This window comes from Centrocercus urophasianus, unplaced genomic scaffold, assembly GCF_019232065.1.
Source record: "Centrocercus urophasianus isolate 14NV4802_14NV808 unplaced genomic scaffold, USGS_Curo_1.0 seq_14, whole genome shotgun sequence".
Classification (NCBI taxonomy): domain Eukaryota; kingdom Metazoa; phylum Chordata; class Aves; order Galliformes; family Phasianidae; genus Centrocercus; species Centrocercus urophasianus.
This window is the reverse complement of record NW_024884586.1, coordinates 40,920,482-40,925,973: the sequence shown is the minus strand read 5'-3', so window position 1 is coordinate 40,925,973 and position 5,492 is coordinate 40,920,482.

The following is a 5,492-nucleotide window of genomic DNA, read 5'->3' as shown; positions in this document are numbered from 1 at the left end:
TCCTTCCTTCCTTCCTTCCTTCCTTCCTTCCTTCCTTCCTTCCTTCCCTCCTTCCCTCCTTCCCTCCTTCCCTCCTTCCCTCCTTCCCTCCTTCTCTCCTTCCTTCTTATGCTTTTTCATTTCACACTAATGAAAAAAAAACCTTGCAGCATCATGTTACAGGTCAGTTATATAGAATTCAGAGTCCCAGAGAACCCCAAAACACCTGCTAGTCATATTAATAGTCAACTCATAGCCATAAATGTCAAAAGGAATGGCTGATTCTAATATAATTCTAATATAATAGGAAGCTGATTTTCACCTAATAACCATGTTTCATTCTACTTTCTGCTTGGATTTGGTTGTAGACTTGGATGAGCAACTGAAGACCGTGAACATTTCCATTTCGTTCCCATATCTTGCATATAATGTGGATCTCCACCATTTAAGTACCTGAGCTAAGTTCTGCATTCCTCTCTTCTCCGAACTGAAACTTTCTTTCAGCAGTTGAAACAACTCCTGTTTATGCTTCAGCTAAGTGCTCACTGAACATTCCATAAATGTGAAGTCTTCACCATGCTGAAAAGAAATCCTAATGCCTACTGATCTTGTCTAAGTTATCATTTAGATTAGTCTCTTCATTTTGACAAAGTTGCAGGCTGCTCAGATGAGGCCACTGGATATCCAGGGTTATTCCAATGTTGTTTATACAGCAGGTCAGATTTTGTCCAGCTGCCAAATGGGAAACCCCTGTGTTTATTGCCAGCTTTGGGAATATTTGCACTTCACACCCAGCTTAAGTTTTTCTGTTCTGATGGTAGTCTTAATGTACAGATTCAAACTTGTTTTCTGTAAATGGGTGGAATTTACTGTTAGAGTAAACACAAGATATTCCCTTCTTTACTGCAAGATTGGACACTTTTTGAGCTCTTTCATTTAACTCACCAAAACACTAAGAACTTTTACCTTTGAAATTAGCCTACCAAGTATGTTCAAAAAGAAATATTCCTATGTGACTGGTAAGAATCACAACTAAGACCTATCACTTGGTGTACTCTCATTCTTAAGCTGGTAGCATAATTTTCATTCCTTCAGTTTCAGAATATAGCATTTTTCTGGTACAAGAGTGCCTCATATGATGTTTCTAGACAGAAGATTTCTGATAAATTTCCAGTGACATACTTGAAAAAAAAATTCTTTTTTTTTTTCTACTCCAAAATGCAAAAATGAGAAAAACAAACAAATGAAAAAAAAAAAAAACCCAAAACATTAGGATTGTATTTTGCTTGCTACTAGAACTTTGTGGCACTGTACATTTTTGCTGGGGAATGGCTATGCTTCCTTGAAATGGTAGCAGATTATAGTAGACAATTATTTGTTTAGAGGAATTTTTAGATATTAAAAGTAATCTTTAACATTACTGAATTTTGCCCAGGTGTATCCATTACCCTTTCAATCGAAAGGCCTTTGAGCTTGTTAATAGAACAGTGTACTTCCAGGTTGTTTCAGACACAAGCCCTGGGCAAGTGTGTTGTGTCGGTCTTTGTTCTGAGAGAGTGATTGTCAATAAACAGAAAATTCCATAGAAGGCTATTGAGAAAACTCAAAAATTGAAGCAATTAAGCAGAATAAATTTATGCAATGGACTTTAATACTTATTTCCAAATTCCTTTCTTACAAACTCAGCCTCAGGATTGTGTTTTAGTGCCCTAGAGAAGGGCTCAAATTACTGATGTGATAATAATGTAAAGATCATGATTGCAAAATACTGCATTTGTGGGTTTTCTTGGCCTGGAAAGTCTCAGTCAAGGAGAACATTTTCTTAAATATTTTTAAAATTAATTCAACCATTATCAAGAAATCTATATGAATGCAGTAACCACGGAAGTTAAACATTTTATGATAATGTTTTCCATTTGTGTAACTAAATAAGTCATAAAATAATTTCCTACCCACTGTTGTCTTCTCTGCAAATGCAAGGGTTCTTTCAAAAATCATTCACAAAACACTGGAGGTTAAAAATAGATGTTTTTCTATTATCTTATAATTACACCAGTACATTTGTGTAAATCATGAGTGACTCAGTTCAAAATAATGACTTCACAACACAACAGAACAGTTTAGTTTGGAAAGGAACTCTGGAGGTCATCTGGTTCAACCCCCATTGCTCAAGCAGGACCAAGAAGTTTTGCTGAGAAGGGAATCAAACCTTGGGGTTCAGTTTTTTTAAAAGTTTTGGAAAAAAAATATAGAAATAAAACTTTAAAAACCTGCATACATGTAGAACTCAAAGTTTTGTTTATGGAACAAGTTTTTGGAACATACTGATGTATGTTTATAAGATTATACAGCAGTTTAGATTTGTACATGCCCTACCTCAATGTATCCCCAAAAATCCACAGACACACATGCATCAGACAAGAACAGTGAATTATGTTAACTGAAAGAACTGTAATCCATGCAGAAATTAGAAAAACAGATTAGAAAAACAACACAAAATTTCAATATCCACTTATGAATTTCTAATTTATTGAATTTTCCACAAGGCAGGATGTTTGTTCAAGCATATTTGTTTGGTCTTACAATTTCACCATTTTATTTGAGATTTAGGAATAGAAAGGAATAGTTAATAATCCTGATTATTATCTTGGTAAAGTCAAAGATGGAAAAGAAGCCTATTATATAGTGAAGCTCCCCATTTTCCATTGGATATATTTGCTTTGTGTTTTGCACTTGTATTTTAAATGTCCAAAGAAATGTACTTTGCCCTCACGTTGCATATGCGTCCATTTTTTTTCTACACACACGATTTTTTTGCTAGTATTTTGTTCTCCTGGTGTGCCAAGTAAGTTCCTGTTGGGAGAAATGGATGTTACATAAAGTGCATTGAATGAGAGGAGAGGGTAGAAGTTCTCATAATATGAATATTGAAGAGTTGTGTAGAAAGGGTTAAAATGTTTTGAACTAGTCATGGCTTGTACTCTGTGATTAGATGTAACTCCCAATTAAAGATCAATAAGGCCTTTAGAGTGATTTATAAAAATGGATTAGTAAGAAATGTCCATTTAGAAACTACTGTGAGTAAAATCACTATACTCTCTGTCATATTGATCGGGCCTTTATGTCTAAACACGCATTAACTGGGGCAGATAATAAAAATTAATCCTCTTCTTTCGTAAAATGGAAGGTCATTTTCCCAACTGTCCCTAGGGGGAATGATGTCATTATACTTGCTGCTAAGACATTTTATTAAATCTGACTAGGCTGTTTGCATAAGAGTAAATTAGAGCAGTCAATACTGGAAAGAAAGGGATTTAAGCTAGAGCAATAACTAGAGGTATTTATTGTAAGTGTATTATACAACAGATGCATAATTAAATTCAAAACAACTCCATTAAAATAATGTTAAGGGCCTGGCTTAAAATGACAAAAGGCAAGATTTTCAGAGCCCTAAGCATGCCCTGTTATACCTAAGCATTTCAGGGGTCTCCAAGCAGTAGGGGATTTGACATACCATATGTGCTGATATTCTCTGCTTTCCTCTCTCCAGTATAATGTTATTTATAAATAAAACCGTTGAGTAAAGGGGTGAAACTGTAACTAGTGCGAACCCAACCGAGACGGTGCCCTCAATAAGACACCTGCAGTTTAGGTTCCAGCATTCTTCCAGCGTTCATCTCTTTACATGCATGTTCCCTTCCATAAGAAGCATATTACAACAGAAAAACAAAAACAAAAACAAAAACCAAACCAAACCAAACCAAACCAAAACAAAAAAAAAACAACAGAGAGAGAAAAGGAAGGAAAGTCATCTGTAATTAGGTTCTGCTGCTGCCTTGAGCAGGAGCCATGTTCAGTGTCTCTGGTGGTGGCAGATGGCCCTTAAGCACAGTCTTCCTTCCACGGTACCCCACACCCCATAAAATCACGTCTCACACTAGGGCAACTCCTGGGCTGGCTGTCAGTTAGAAACAATTTTTCAAGTTTAAAGTCAGAATTTCAAGTTGCACTTTTGTGTGTCCTTGTGTAGTGTAGACTTCACTGCTTTCCTCTGGATAGCTGACCTCCTTCCCATTCCCTGTACTCCAAGACCAGTGACTGACTTCTTCCATCCATGAAAAATTTAGTAGTAGTTGCCAAGGCCATTGCAGATTGTACTCACTAAGTATGTCTATTCTGTCTTCACAATCTCTCCTCAGCTACAGATATCCACTTTCTGTCTCTTTAAGTGAGATTGAAGAAAATTTGACAAGTAGGAGAGTAGAGTGCAGGTCTTGGCTATGGCCAGATGATGTTTTCTCTTTCTTACCCACAAATATCGAAAACTAAAGCAGGGCAGTAGTGAATCTCAGCTTTCACAGGACTTGAGGTCTGGGTTTCATGCTTGCCTGAGATACAGAAAGCCATAGAAGAAAAATGAAAACATGAAGGCCATAGGTGTAGAAGTGTAATCACTTTTGGTCAGGCTCTGTGAAAGCCATGAAGTGTCCCATGGTGGCACATATGCAAGTGCCTTGAAGGAAATCTGTAGGAGTAGAATCATAGAATTATAGAATGGCTTGGGTTGGAAGGGACTCCAAGGACAAGTTCCAACAATTCTGCCACAGGCAGAGCCACCAACCTCCAGATCTGGCTCTATACCTGGTTTCCCTGGGTTGCATCTGACCTGATCCTAAATACTTCAAGGACAGAGATCCACAGCCTCTCTGGGCAGCCTGTTCCAGCACCTCACCATTCTCTGTGAAGAAGTTCCCTGTGACATCTAACCTAAATCTTCCCTCTTGGAGCTTAAAAGCATTTCCCCTTGTGCTATCACTATCTACCCAAATAAAAAGCTGATTCCCGTCCTTTTTATAATCTTCTTTTAAATTCTGGAAGGCTGCAATGAGGTCTTCTCACAGCCTTCTCTTCTCAACAGGGGGTTAAGCTGATACCACCCAAGAGGGGCAAGGAAAAAAAATCGGTGACTAGGGCATTGGAAGACTGTCATTCACCAAGAAACATGGAACGTGAGTGTACAAATGGCTGAAAAGGGTAGTAATATTGCCTCTACCTCATGCTTATCGAAATACGATTTTTTCCATTTCTGTGTTTTGCCCTAGTAGTAAAAAAATTCTGTATTTTGGCAGATGATTCACAGAGAAAAAATAACCAGACACAAATGTCATTTGGCCCAATTAATCATTTCTTCCCTAATCTCCCCACTATAAGTTTATAATAAAAATCATTAGCCAGTATTGATTAAAACAAAAAATTAATAAATCCACAATTTCTACTACTTTTCTAGACTGTAGGATTTAAACATGTACAGACTTTACTTTACACTATGTATATATATATATATATATATATATTTACTGTTTCATGGCCTAAAACTCTAGAATTCATAGACAAATGCATTAAAAATGTGACAATAAAGCTTTGAAGTCAAAAGAAATACAAGGTTTAATAAATTATTTACTAGGTAAATAAGCTCAGTCTGCATACCTCTTCAAGGAAAGTCTTTAAGCCAC